The following is a 16086-nucleotide window of genomic DNA, read 5'->3' on the forward strand; positions in this document are numbered from 1 at the left end:
GGTAAGGCAATTCTGTCTGAATGCAGTCACCAGAAGCCCATACATATTGCACATAAAATCATATCCAACTCCTTCGCGGTGGAAGTGGGAAAGGAATTCCCAATAGCTTCTTACAGCATACAGGGAAAACTCCAGAACACCAAACACTGGCCTCTCACAGCATACAGGGATGGCTCAGAGGGTCCTTCCAACATATATAAACGATGCATACTACCTTCCGCCCTATAGTACAATGACGTGCACAAGGTGGTTCTCTCGTTCTGATAGGACGTTATATGACGTCCTACCATTCTCACTGCGTATGCGCGGCTCAGGGATTTCGCAGCGATCGCTGCTCTGCTGTGTCCCTTGGACACAGTGGATCACGGAAAGAGCTGAAGATGTCGGCTCGGTCATGTGATCACCTGTGTCCAATCACAGCTGATCACATGTAAACACGGAAATGCCGGTTATCAGCATTTCTCTCCTCTCGAGCTGACAGCTTGAGAGGAGAGCCGGTAATCGGCTTTCCGGGGAGGGGACATCTACACTGATCATCAGGTCACTGATGATCAGTGTGGCCCCAGAAGTGCCACATATCAGTGCCCATCTGAGCTGCCTTTCAATGTCACCCATCAGTGCTGCCTGTCAATGCCCATCTGTGCAACCTACCAGTGCCCATCACTGCAGCCTCCTTCGCGCACATCAGTGAAGGAGAAAAATCACTTATTTACAAAATTGTATAATAAAAATTAAGAAAAAAACGGGGGTAATTTTCTGTGGTTTTTGGTTTAAGAAAAAATAAAAATCCCAGAGGTGATTAAATACCACCCAATGAAAGCTCTGTCTCAAAAAAATGATAAAAATTTCATATGGGTACTATGTTGCATGACCGTGCAATTGTCATTCAAAGTGGAACAGCGCTGGAAATTGGCCTGGGCAGAAAGGGGGTATAAGTGCCCTGTAGGCTAGTGGTTAAGGGAAATGGCTTACAAAAAACAAGCCACAAACAAGAGTTCTAATAGTGTCCTCAGTACGGAATCAGACATCAGTACGGAAAGCTCCTCCTTCCTATAGCATGAGAATGCGCTTCCCTGGTTTCAGGTTGCGGGCAACGGGTTGAGCACCCCTGTCTTAGTCTCTTAGTTCAAGCTATGGAAAAAAAAAATGAGCAGAAGAGCAAACAGTCAATAATATAATGTGATACAGAAGGGATAGCTTAGTAAGGTCTAATGAGAGATCCTGAAAGTGGGATAGCTAAGACTAGCTATCCCGGAGTTCCACTCATCCTGTCAAAAAATAAAAGCATCTACAAAAACTGTAGCTGCTGACTTTTAAAAAAACAGCCACTTACCTGTCCCGTGGTGTGTTCCCCACAGCCCGTTTCACCTGCCTTCCTGGAGGCTGGCATCTTCAGTGTGGGCACCCGGCTGTGACTGCTTGCGGCTTCACATCCGGGCTCCCACTGCGCGAGTAGCGCTGTGCTTCATGAATGGTCTTGTAGTCTTTTGGGACCTGTCACATGTCTCAGAAGACTACGGGGAGGGAGGACATGTTCTGTTTCTGATCACCTAGGCGGTCCGACCAAAATTGGGAGCCGGTACCTGGCAAATTTGGGTACCTGCCCCCCAAAGGTGCCAATCCTTAATGGGGAGCAGTCCTTAAAGCGGAACTTCCCCTTTTGGGTGGAGCTCTGCTTTAAGTACTTGGGGTATTACATGAGATAGAATATCTTAAATTCTATAGTGGTAGAAAGAAGGTGACACGGGTTCAAGTTTTGACCATTTTTTTTTTAAAAGCAGAACTAAAACCTCATTTTTAGCCAAGGAAGCTGCCATGTCAGCCTCTGATTGATCTTCACCTGTCATGGTGCTGCACCCTGTGATCACCAGCCATTTGATGGTTTGACAGTTTGGTTGCGAGCACATGCTAGGAATTGAACTGGTTTTCTTAGAGGCAAATTTGTCTTTATTATTTTGGTAACAATATATAAGAACAGTTGTGTAGAGACATGGTCAATCAAGCCAATGTAAAAAGGCAATAAGACAACTAATAAGAGCAGTTACAGTCTACTGTACACAACTCAATGGTAGAACAATAAAAATAACAAAATACAGCAAAAATAAAGCACTGGAACGCGCCATGGGTGAAGACACAAGGAGCGTCTATATTCATCCATGAACAGAAAACATCAAGCAACTTAGCAGGAGGGTGAGAGATATGAAAAATGTCAGAAAAGCAGGAAAAGTAAGAGTAGAAGGGGGTAGGGGAGAACAGGAATCAGGACTACAACAGGTGTGAACCACGTGATGCAGGTCAAGGTAAAATATTGGAGGGGTATATGCATGGGCACCCTGGTTGAACATCTGTGGGTAAGACAGGTTATGCAACAGGTGGATGAACCAACCCACGAGCAGGCTATTGCTAGCCCAGTAATCCATGCAAATGAGGTGTAGGGAGGTACTACAGGCGACAACATATCTCTAAGGGCAGTTGAGAAATGGAGCCAGACTGACCACTTCTTATATTTCTCATAAGTATCATTAGCAAATTCTAACATTTCTTCCATACACATAATATTGATTGTGTAGACCCATAAAGACAAAAGGGGAGTGATGGTCGTCTTCCAAAAAAAGATGTATCAGTTTGTGAGCTGCAGCTAGAAAGAAACTCAATAGGCATTTCTTCTGAGTAACTAATGAGCCCGGTAGCATAGACAAAAGAGCAATTTCTGGAGAGGAGGTCAAGGACTCAGATTTTATTGTATATATCAAAAACCTGGGACCAGAAGGGCCGAATTCCATCGCAACCTCACCAGATATGAAGATGAGTACCCACCGTGGTACCACATCACCAGCAAATGTTGGATGTAGAAGGAAATAGCCTATGCAAAGAGGAGGGATCCCTGTACTATCGTGAAAGGAGGTTAAAATTCTTCTGTGAGTAGCAGGATATGGAAGATTTATGAGTAAAATGGAACGAGATAAGCCATTCGGCGTCAAGATATATCTCTGCCCAAATCTACAGACCATGCCCTAGTATAAGGTGGAAATTCAGTATGAATCGAGGAATGTAATAGTTTGTATAGGGAGGGTAAAAGATGTCTGGGAAGCTCAGGGAGGGAGCACAACTGCTCATATTCATAGAGTGGACAATGTATTTGAGAGGCAGAGTGCAGATGTTTACAAAACGAGGATAGGTGTAGTGCAGTAAACCAGTCCCCAGGACCACCTGGAAGGATAGGTAGACCCTATTGAGGATGAATAAAGGCGTGAGCCACCGGCCACAAATTATGGGAAAAGCGGCCAAGAGCTGAAGACCCTGTACCTTGTGGAAAAGAGGGGTTGTCAAATAGAGGTGACCGTGGGGATGGGTCAGAAGATAAGAGGACGTTAAGTTCACGCTTATACCACAGTCGCAATACATCCAAGGTTAAGGATGCAAGGCCAGGGAAACGGTTCAGGTCACATCCATAGCCCCATGGGAGACCCTGAAGGTCAAACCCGGGTCTTGTTCCACCATAGAAGCTTTACCGAAGGGTCGAGGGAACCAGTCAAGTATGCGCATCACCAAGGCGTCTTTGTAGTAAAGTTTGAAATCTAGCAAACCCACTCCTCCCTGGAGTTTCCGGTAAGTAAGCAATTTGTGTTTCAGTCTGGAAAAACCATGATGCCAAATAAAACAGATCAATAGAGAACGTAACGAAAGAAAGAAACTCCTGGGCATGGAAATAGGGATCGTCTGGTGAACATAAAGCAATTTGGGAAGAGTATCCATCTTAAGGGTATTAATGCATCCAAACCAGGGCAAGGAGGAAGCTCCCTAGGAGGTCACGTCTTTACACATGCGAGACAATAGGGCGAGATAAGTAAGCAAGTAAAGATCTGAGAGATTGGAAGGGATAAAAACCCCAAGTTAGGAGATAGCTTTAGGTTGCCATTGAAAAGAAAAATTGGAATGAAGATGCAATAGCATGCTGTCGGGGAGAGTGATGTTCAGGGCTTCCGTTTTTGAAATATTCAATTTAAAGTTGTAAACTGTATATTCCAAACCTATGGAATGCCTGAAGTAAACTAGGGAGTGAAATATGTAGTTGCTGTACATAAACCAAAAGGTCATCCGCGTATAAAGAGTTTGTGATGGGAAGAAGGGGTTCAGATACCAATGATAGTATCGTTATTCCATATAGCGTGCGCAAGGTGTTCCATAAGGAAAACGAAAAGTAAAGGATAGAGGGTACCCCTGTCTGGTGCCATTCGATATGCGAAAGAGTGGGGAAGACGTGCCATTCACGAGCACCAACTGTGTGGGATGGGAATAGAGGGACATAGCCTTGGTGATAAACCTGGGTCCCAAACCCACCTGTTTCAGGGTAAGGCGTAAAAACTCCAGTCAACTCGATCAAAAGCCGTCTTGGTGTCAAATGAGAGAAGACATGCCTTCAAATTGTGTTGCTTGATATAGGAGATGAGATGAAGTGTTTTGGTGGTGTTGTTCCTAGCCTCTCTGCCTGGGACGAAGCCCACCTGATCTTTGTGAATTAAAGCAGGTAGAAGTGGGGACAAGCGATTTGCCATACGTTTTGCAGACAATTTAATATCTAAATTAAGTAGAGATATTGGACAGTAGCTACTGCAAAGGGAGGGATTTTTATCCGGTTAAGGAATAACGTATATTGGCAGAAAGAAGAGCCTGAGAGGGTAATGAGAATCATCAATGACATTAAAGGCCTTAGCTAAGAGCGGGGCCAGTAAGGGGGCAAATGTTTTATAAAACCTCGGAGAGAACCCATCAGGGCTGGGGCACTTACCAGGTTTTAGACCTTTGATTGCACCTAGAACTTCAGGCACCGAAAGAGGTTCATCAAGATCCAAGGAGTCCTGTGTATCAATGACCAGCAATGCTGTCTCATTAAAATATTGCAACATAGCAGCAGGATAAGGATCAGCATGGTGCAGAGACGGCAATGTTTTCTGCACACGTTCTGCAAGGCACAAAAACAAATTGTTCACTATGTACCCTGTTCACACCACAACACTAGTATCCTGAGTAGATTTTTTTTTCTGCGCCGGAATCTGCATCATGTAGAAAACTCACTAAAATGCACATAAAAACTGATGTAAACTCATGTCTCTGCAAGTGAAATCTGCACTGTTTTTCTGCACATATGGTGTGAAGGAGGCCTTAAAGTGGTTGTACACCTAAGACATGAAATATGAACAAAGCATATCTTGCTATACTGTGTACTTGTCTCAATTCGGAACGCTAGGAGATTTTACTAAAACCGAAGCACTCAGAATCTGGTGCAGCTGTGCATGATAGCCAACCAGCTTCTAACTTCAACTTGTTCAGTTAGGCTTTGAAAATGAACCCTGGAAGCTGGTTTCTATGCAGAGCTTTATCATATTTTGCATGCTCCAGGTTTAGCATATATTCCACAAGGGCCAATTCACACTATGTGTGGTGACCACTTGGGAAAATGTCTGTCACTGCAGGGAAGTACAGGAAACAATTGTTTCCTATGTGTCCCATTTACACTGCAATACAGCCTAGTGTGATGCTAAAATGCAGGCAAGCTGCATTTTATCACAGCGCAGTGGCCCGCATCACACTGCAGTGTCAGGCAGCTTAGTGCTCTTAAAGGGCTAAGGGATAAAAACATGGTGCCTTCTGTCATAAAAGTAGGGGGGGTTCCTCAAATTATTCATCTGCCTAGGGCCCCTTTTGAACTCAATGCAATTTGGGCTTAAAGGGTTTCTTATCACTCCTGGGGAATCCCTAAGCACTTCAGTCCTTACACGTTTCACTCCAAACATTAGATCAGGGGTCCTCAAACTTTCTATACAAAGGGCCAGTTCACTGTCCTCCATATTTTAAGGGGGTCAAACTTTGGGAATAAGCCATACTTCAGGCCCAGAGGTCTATGGGAATAATAAATGCACCAGGGTCGGTGGTCATTAGGAGTTAAAAAACAAAAAAAGAGCAGTGGGAGAAACATTAACGCCCTGACATTTGTGTTAGTGAAAGAAATAGTATCCAATCATTGGTGTCAGTAGAAGAAATTTTGCCCCATTGTTGGTGTCAGTGGAAGGAATTTTGCCCCATCAATGGTGACAGTGGGAGGAACATTGCTGCAATGTTGTCAGTTTGAGGAATTAGGCCCATTGTTTGTGGAAGAAATACCTATGCTATTGGAAGGAATACTGCCTCAAGGGCCAGATAAAGGTAAGCAGTTGCCACATGGGCTGTAATCTTTGAACCACTGTGTTATATCATGGGCATTATTGGACCATTTATGGTCTTCCTTGAAGTAATGCATTTCAGAGAAAATATCTAAAATCACTCTCAAAACAAATTTGGTGTGCCTTTTAGTGTTTTTAAGATGTGTCTTCAAATATTTGTGCTCTGTATACACATTAAGCTTGGTTTGAGTGTACGACCATCTACCAGTATGTTTTTTTGAATTATAGCACAGAATAACAATATGAAGATAAACCCCTGAAAACAGGAAGGGGAGGACCCACATGATTCTTGTTAACAGTGTCCAATAGCAAAAATTGACACCAAAATCTCCATGTTGTAGGCAGGGCACTAACACTAATTGCTCAGTCACAATGTTAACTAACTATTCTGTGAACTGACAACACATATTCGGTAATAATGAAATTGTGTTAAAACCACAGACTCAACTAAATTTAGAGCATATCTATGGTCAAAATATAAAATCAAAAACTAATTTCCACATTTGAATTATTTCTAGCCTACTGCTATTACTATGAATGATTTTGACGTTTGTAAACTTATTTTGTGAAGATCCCCACATATTTACTTCCTTGAATTCTCTGACATATTCATTATGAACTGTGAGAAGGCACTGCTGTGTCACACATTTCACAGAGCCTGCCTTCTGAACTACAAAGATACTAAGAGGAGGAGTTTCAGGAGGTTAGTACAGGAATCACAGGCAACAAGGTACCATTGGATATGTAGTCCTTTAGAAATAGAAAATGAACACCAGAGAAAAAGCAGCAAAATTTACAGGGAATTCAAGAAATGGAAATAGATGGCCTGCAAAATGGCAAAACTCATAACTGAAAGATTTTTCAAGCAAGCTCGTGTTGGATTGTCAAAAATAACTATTGTTTGTGTTTCTGTTCCAATGCTGCTGTTATAAAATAAAAGAATACGTTGTGACCATGGGTTTTCTTCAAAGGATAAGTTCATGTAAAATAAATAAATGCACTTTTTTTAAGGTAAAAAAATGAGCATTTGCTATTACTATTTTTTTTTTGTAGAAGCCTGGAAAGCATTGCACCCATGATCTGTAAATTGCGGGTTTCATGCAGGGCTGAGTGTAAGCTGTCTAACCCTCAGTCATATGGGCAGGCAGGTTTCATATTGACAGGAAGAATTAATGAACTACCATTGTAGTTCATTGAGAACCACAAGCCGACAGCCGCAAAGGATGTCGATACTTGTAGTTTTTCCCATTCACAGAACTCTGTGAATGAATCATGCAGCTGGGCAGGTGGAGCCCTGCACGGCTGCATTTTTAAAATTGTTGTCACAGTGGGGGCGTGTGCAGGGAACATGTAGCACCCTATAACACATTACACCCTGCATGTGGGTGTAACGTGTTGCAAGAGGTGAACTTATTTTAAAAAAATTCTCCCTCCCCTCCCTTAAACACATATGTAGACTATCCTCTGTAAAAAAAAGATGTATGTACTTACCCTTTTTTGTAGCCTGGTCATGTGATCCAGCACCCCTGTGTCATCCAGCGGTATCTGCAGGGGATGGAGCACTGGCAACGGATGGGTCAAAGGAAGCCTATGGGTGTTGTCACCACTTCAGGCTTTACTGACTCTTGTTGGAGTGTACTCTCCTCTTTCCTGTACCCGCGCTGGCTGACAGGTGATCATGTGACCAGGCCAAACCTGCATGAAAATTGGTGAATATGCTGTGGACAACTTTCTCATGCAGATTAGTCAGTATAGGTGTTGGAAAGAGAGGGATCTGTAAGACTAGTAAGATGGTAGCATAGAATTCTACTGTAACTTTAATTTGAGTATTACTCCCTTGTGGCCTGATTTGGCAACATTTTACATTTGATTTCCCATTTCTGTGTGAGACTGCAATTACTGTAGATATGATTCTGTACTTTATAGACTCCCTCTCAAAATCCAGTATGTTAGGTTCAGTAGTAGTCAGACTAAAAACTATGAAGGTGATATAACCAGTGGCTATAGAGTATTTCCTGTGTTGGGCAGTGAGTTCCTAGCCTCAGACATGTTGGTGCCTGCTCATTTTTAGTATGTGTATACAATAAGGTGTCAGGGCTATCGAAAATAAAAAAATATTATACATTTCATAGTCTGTCTTTGGATAAGCATGACGTATATCAATTGTGAAAATAATTACGGTATACTTTTAAACCTGGCAGCTTCCCTTTTTACACTGGATAATGTATTATTCCTATCCTTAGTTCACTCTGATTTGTTGTTGCCTACAGGCATACAAGAGGCTCTAGATCACAGAATGATGACAAGGACACCTCTATATGTAAACAAACCAGATTTGTCTAGCTTCACATCATAAGTGAATTATTTCATCTCCGTTCTATTTCACTGTTATCTTTACAATTTTATAATACCTCTTTTAAAACTTGGAAATGAAAGATTTACTAAGCAGACAGCTGGAGGATTTCCAGCAAAATACATCCATCATATGATCTAGAATTCTACAGAAGATCATATCTTACACATATTTGCTCGGGACATAACAGCATAATGAAAAATAGTTGCAGTTGCCCAATAAAAATAGTAGTTAAATGAAATATGTTCTTGTATTATAAGATCTTAAAATACCTGACCTAATTGTTTTACCTTATTCTACTAAGAGCAACCAAGTGTATAAAGAAAAAAAAAACTAGGACTGCAGACATAAGTATGTAACCCAAAGAGGTGAAAGTACATTTATGTAGTAAGTTTGTTCTACACAGGAATTTCTTTGTTCTTTGCTTGTAAACAGCAGTCTAACTAATGTAAGAGTGCATAGTTAGGCTACATTTACACAGGAGCAGGGGCAACTGCTGGCAAGAATCAGTAGATTCTCCATAGTAGTTATAAACATTGCCTGCATACACTGCAGTTTATTGTTAAAGCTGGAGAGTGCAAAATCAGGCTCACTTCTGCTTAGAAACCAATCAGCTTCTAACCTCAGCTTGTTCAATAAGGCTTTGGCAGTAAAACCTGGAAGATGATTGGTTTCTATGCAGAAGTGAGCCTAATTTTGCCCTCTCCAGATTTAGTAAATAAACCCCACTGTGTGCGACCAACAACGGATGTCAGAGCTGTACTCTGTACAAATCAACAGCCAGTAAGTGCTGCTGTTTACATCCGTTCATTTGAATTGTTGCCTGGAAATAGAGCCTCCAACTGGCTCTGGACACAGACAGTATGGGGGAGATTTACTAAAACTGGAGCACTCAGTATCCTGTGCAGCTGTGCATGGCAGCCAATCAGCTTCTAACCTCAGCTTGTCCAATGAAGCTTTGACAATACAACGTGGAAGCTGATTGGCTGCCGTGCATGGCTGCACCAGATTCTGCACTCTTCGGTTTTAGTAAATCTCCCCGTATGTGCCCAGGGTTGGCATTTTTGCAGAATTCTGGCTGCATCTAATCAGCCAGTTTGTGTGTGGCCATAGCACAGAGTGTTGCTGCGTCCAGGGGAGGTATTTAGACACCTCTAAACACAGCAAACTATGTGCCCCTGCCCAAGATTGGGGTTCAGATGTAGTCCAAGGCAAATGGTTGTTCTAAAACAGTTTTGGTTTAGGTGATGATAGGTTAGAACTTCTGTCATGTATTTTGTTGCTGTCTATGTCCAACAATTGAAGAGAAAATAATGCATTTATGCGCCACTACCTGTGTAAAATGGGCAGCACACTTGCTAAATGGTTAGCACTTCCACCTGGCAGTACTAGGGTCGTTGGTTCAAATCCCAACCACCACACCACCTGCCTGGAGTGTGCATGTTCTCCCTGTGCCTGCGTGAGCTTCCTCCAGGTACTCCGGCTTCGTCCCACACTCCAAACACATGCTGGTAGGTTAATTGGATCCTGTCTAAATTGGCCCTAATATGTGTATGTATGAATGTAAGTTAGGGACTTTAGATTGTACACCCCTTGAGGGTTAGGGACTGATGTGAATGTACAATATATATGGAAAGCGCTGGGTAAATGGACAGCGCTATATAAGCACCTGCAATAAATAAATAAAATGGCATATGCACACAGAGGTAATGTCCTGAAAGCAGACCATCTGCATACAGGACATATCATCTGTGTGCAAATAAATGAACATCAATAGTCCAGTGGAGCTGTGATCAAAAAAATTATATAAAACATTCATGTGACATGCATCAATCATTTAGTGCATAAAAGTATAGTCCATTGTGACATGTTAATATCTCTTTCAACATGATGAATCTTTAAAGTGTTCCCAAACCAAAAAACACCACGTGCCTTTGACAAACGCCTCCCCTTCTAGGTATGCACTCACCAAATTTATATGCCTTCCATTCTCATGGTTGGCATTTATTGCTTGTGTGTCTCCAAAAGGGGTAACTCCATACAGACTTTCCTCAAATCTTCTTTACTTTTCTCCATCAGATAATGGTCATGCAAAAATAAGAGATAAAACTCAAATGGTGCAGTAACCTATAACACCTTTTATTAAATGTATAGACAGCCACTCACAAGATAAATGGATAAAAAATGCCTGTAATGTCAAATGTAGTGGGATACACAAGCTGTGCTCTCACCATCGCCAGATCCCAAAAAATGGCGCTCACATGTCACTTCCGGTTCAAAACGTCACATAGCCTCCTATTGACGTGTTTTGTCACTTCCAACACTCATCTTTGTGCATGTGCCACTTTTTGAACATAGCACTTTTTGAACTATGGGTAGCTGTATACAGCACCAGAGGATCCTGGGCACTAAAATATGTCATTTTATGTTTACTGCGTGACATGAGTTTGCTGTAAAGAGCTTCTTGGATTAAAGTTCTCCCCATGTATGGTTTCTACCTCTATCTTCTAAACACAAAGAAGTCTTACAGTATATTTTAATTTAGGAATGATGATAAACAATATGCAAAGTATCAAATAAAACTGAGGTGAAAGGTTTTTATTGGCTCTCTACATAATACAATTTGTCCTTTTTCTTCCCCTAGGTTCACACCTATGTGTTTTCTGCAGTGTTTTGTAAAAATGCAGTACAGTCCATTTAACATGATTTCCTATGAGACATGTTCACCCCTGTGCGTTTTCACTGGTGCGGTTTTTGTAAAGGGTCAGGGACTTTTTTGAATGCAAAAAGTTGTGATTTTGATCCTTTAGACTTCAATGGAAATGCTTCAGAAAAGCATGTATTGCATTTTTGCCACATTTTGCATTTTAAATCTGCCTAGCAACAAAAAAAATTAAAAAACGCAAGAACACGAGTGCAAAAACGCAATGCAGAAACAGCTCAAATGCAACCTGCATAGGTGTGAACCTAGCCTTAAAGTGGTTGTAAAGACTGAATGTTTTTTTTGTCAATCATAGCCAGTCAGGGTGGGGTTGAGCCATGCTCTGTATGTCTCATATACAAACAGAGTTGGCTCGGAAGCGAGCATGTACCAGTGGCTTGCTATGGGGGGACTGAGTGGGGGGGTGGGCAGGTGCACTGGCAGAGGACTCAAGAAGAGGAGGATTGTGGTGCTCTGTTCAAAACCATTGTACAGAGCAGGTCAGTGTTTTTTTTATTTGGGCCTTTAGTATAACTTTAAAGTAAACTTTCTTTTGTTCATGTGCCACAATCCAATAGGTTGAAGCTGAGCGGTTTTGTTTGCTGCCTATTCCCTTTTAGAAGATTTCTCTTCATTTTTTGTCGCAGAAAAGACCAAAGACAATGGTGACCAGGTCCAATAGTGAGGGTGAATCTCCATGGTAGGGGAAACAGACAGCTTGAAAAACCTGGATGATGACTTAGCATTGCATTGGTACTCAATCATTGTCCAGTCATCAGGCAAAGGTTGTTATTAGCCCAGGGATCTTGAGAAAGCTGTGCTTCCAACCTCAGTGACAGTTGAAGACCTGTCTGGCAAGTAATGGGACAATTTGGATTTGGAATCTGGATCTCATCTTGAGAGTTGACAGCAACAGATTCCAAATGCAAATAGCACACTTGAAATGAACTCTGGACCTTTTATCTGCTCATTGTAATTGGGATAATGAGGGAATAACACACACCTGGCCATGGAACAGCTGAGAAGCCAATTGTCCCATTACTTTTGGTCACTTAACAAGTGGGAGGCACGTATGCAAACTGTTGTAATTCCTACACCGTTCACCTGATTTGGATGTAAATACCCTCAAATTAAATCTGACAGTCTGCAGTTAAAGCACATCTTGTTTGTTTCATTTCAAATCCATTGTGGTGGTGTATAGAGCCAAAAATGTTAGAATTGTGTCGATGTCCCAATATTTATGGACCTGACTGTACATACACACTGCTCAAAAAAATGAAAGAAACACTTTTAGTCAGAGTATAGCATCAAGTCAATTAATTAAACTCCTGGGAAATTGATCTGGTCAGTTAAGTAGCAGAGGGGGTTGTTAATCAGTTTCAGCTGCTTTGGTCCTAATGAAATTAACAGGTGCACTAGGTGGACAACAATGAGATGATCCCCAAAACAGGAATGGTTTTACCAGTGGAGGCAACTGACATTTTTTTCCTTACTCATCTTTTCTTATTTTCACTGAGGTGATACCTGGACCCTACAGAGTTTGCACAGGCAGTCCAACTCCATCAGCAGGACTGACATCTGCTCCTGAAAAGGATGAGCACTGCCAGAGCCCTACAAAATGACCTCCAGCAGGCCACTGGTGTGAATGTCTCTGACCAAACAATCAGAAACAGACTTCATGAGGGTGGCCTGAGGGACCAACGTCCTCTAGTGGGCCCTGTGCTCACTGCCCGGGATAACATAGAGCTCGGTTGGCATTTGTCATTAAACACTAGAATTGGCAGGTCTGCCACTGGCACCCTGTGCTTTTCACAGATGAGAGCAGGTTCACCCTGAGCATGTGACAGACGTGAAAGAGTCTTGAGAAACTGTAGAGAAAGTTATGCTGCCTGTAACATTGTTCAGCATGACCATTTTGGTGGTGGGTCAGTGATGGTCTGGGGAGGTATATCCATGGAGGGATGCACAGGCCTCTACAGGCTAGGCAATGGCATCCTGACATTAGGTATCGGGATGAAATCCTTGGACCCATTGTCAGACGCTACACTGGCATGCAGGCAGTTCCTGGAGGATGAAGGAATTGATACCATTGAATGGCCCCCACGCTCGCCTGACCTAAATCCAATAGAACACCTCTGAGATATCATGTATCGGTCCATCTGACACCACCAGGTTGCACCTCAGACTGTCCAGGAGCTCAGTGATGCCCTGGCCCAGATCTGGGAGGAAATACCCCGGGACACAATCTGTCATCTCCTTAGGAGCATGCCTCGACGTCAGGCATGCATTCAAGCACATGGGGGCCATACAAATTACTGAGTTTTATTTTGAGTTGCTGCAATGAAATTTCAGCAAAATGTACTAGCCTGCTGTATAATTTTTTCACTTTGATTTTTGGGGTGTCTTTGAATTCAGTCCTCTGTAGGTTGATCATTTTCATTTCCATCAAACAATGGGACATCCTTACGTTTTTAACACATTACCCAGTCCATATCAGTATAGATATCCAGCATGATATTTTTCCCCATTGAGATCTGATGTGTTTTGAAAGTGTTGCTTACAATATTATACCTTTGTTACTATATTACTGATTTGTAGACTAGCCACTATAGCTCTGTGTTTCCACTGCAATCAGCCTTGCTGCTTACAACTGCTTAGATAAAATATTACACTCAAAGGCCTTGTTCACAGCCTCATTCCTTGACACAGCCTCTGCTTCCATTGTGACATCCGTGCGAGTGCATGGCCCCAAACTCACCCTGGCCCCTATATGCAGCTACTGACCGGCATGGGAATGCACGCACCACCTTTGTATCCCTCTGCCGGTAAACACGGCTTTGCATGGTGCACATAATTTATCGCCCTGTGTGAACAAGGCCAAAGAGTGCAATAAAGCACAACCTTGCTGTAGCACTGCAAAGCTTGAGTATGAAATTAGCAAATGCATGCAAACTATACAGAAAAACAATGTTTGTTTTTAATAATACACAAATGTCTCCTTGCCTCCGAAATCTAAGATGGCACACCTTTTTTTAACAATAATGAAAACTGCGTTCTCTGGCTTCCTTTGTGTCGATTCCCAAATCTTCGTGGAGTGCACATACCTAAGGTCATTCCTATTAGGTTCTTCAGAAACACATGTACCATCATATGTACCATCATATCTAGCATATGTGCACATGCTTGCCCCCTCATTGATAAAATGTTGCTGCTGTAAAGTTGATACCTGTGCCAACATGCACAGACAGCCCAGAGGACAACACAATGAAGACACACCTCTGCTCCACCTTGTTGCTGACGTAAGAATATTACCTCGCTGTCACTGTGCTCCTCACTTTGGATGAGGAGCAGAGGCAGGTCTTTGAGTGTTGTCCTATCTGGCTGCCTACTTGTGTTGGTGCAGGCTACCTATCAATGTCACCTTTTAGTCCAATGCTGGGAGCATGCACACAAGGTTGGCTCTTGCAGGCTGCCCATAGGACTCTGCAAGGGAAAGGAGCCAGTCTAACACTGGAAAGCAGGGCCAGCACGGAACACTGAAAAGCAGCAAAGAATGTCAGAACTGACATCATTAGTAGAAATAGAAAGAAAAATTTAGGCTTTAAGTTTCTTTTAAATATAAAAGTGATTGTGTTTATATGTGCTACATGTGCTATTTTCCATTACTAATTTTAAATTTAAGACTTGCTCATCCTCTATACGCTACCTTGGGATACAGATACCGACTGAGGCATCCCAACAATTTTCTCTCAATTTTATACCCCTACTTCATAAGACTCAATCGGACTTCACATCTTACACCTCCAAGAGACTTTCATGGCTTGATAGGATTCATGCTTTAAAAATGGATGTCCTCCTACGGTTTTTTACTTGTTTCAAATGATTCTTATACGCATCCCAGCCACTTATTTCTGGAAAATTGACCGGTGTTCCCTAAATTTATTTGGAATTCATCCCACCTCAGAATCTGCTATGGCACATTGTCTCTCCCAAAACACAGAGGAGGGGGGGGGGGGGGGCAGAATTCCTGGATTCATCCATTTACCACAAAGCAGCAGTGTTTTTATACGCATCGTTAACTGGTGTCATAACTCCACTTCCAAGCTTTGGGTTCAAATAGAGAGACATATAAACCCAGTTGACCCACGTGCCCTCCCATGGACCCCACCTATGCATTGCAGGGGCCCTATCACTCCTAGTGCCCGCACTCTCCAAATGTTTCACATGTGGGACCACACAGCACCTACTCTTACTCTATCCAAACTCATGGGTCCTATGACCCCAAATTTTGGAACACTGGCCCTTCCACCAGCTCTCCAATCGGCCAGGTTTGGTCCCTGGCAAAAACAGGAACACAGGAGACTCAGGTTCTTTACTCTGACCCATCTTTAATGTCAACCACCCCCTCTGCGTTACCCCTTTGTAACCCCACACATTGGCTGCAGAGGCAACAAGCCCTATCCTACGTACGTTTTATCCCATCATTACCAAACATTATAGCCAAACTGACAAATTTTGAGTCCCTAGTCTTACAGAAAGATCCTCTGACACGTGGTTTCTCAATACTATTATATTTGCTTCCTCCTACCCAGACCTTCCCCCATACACACAGACATGGAAAAAAGATCTCCCCCCCTCAGACTGGCAAAAATGTTTTATCTTAACCCACAAACATTCACTGGCTACTTAAATCCAAGAAGAGGGGTTTAAACTGATCACCAGAGGGTATAGGTGTCCAGTGATCCTTCACCTCTTAAATCCCTCCACACCTCATGTATGCTAGAGCTGTCATTCCTCATCAAGTACCATGC

The sequence above is a fragment of the Staurois parvus genome, unplaced genomic scaffold (assembly GCF_062004578.1).
Source record: "Staurois parvus isolate SC_StPar_1 unplaced genomic scaffold, SC_StPar_1.0 ptg000839l, whole genome shotgun sequence".
NCBI classification, from domain to species: domain Eukaryota; kingdom Metazoa; phylum Chordata; class Amphibia; order Anura; family Ranidae; genus Staurois; species Staurois parvus.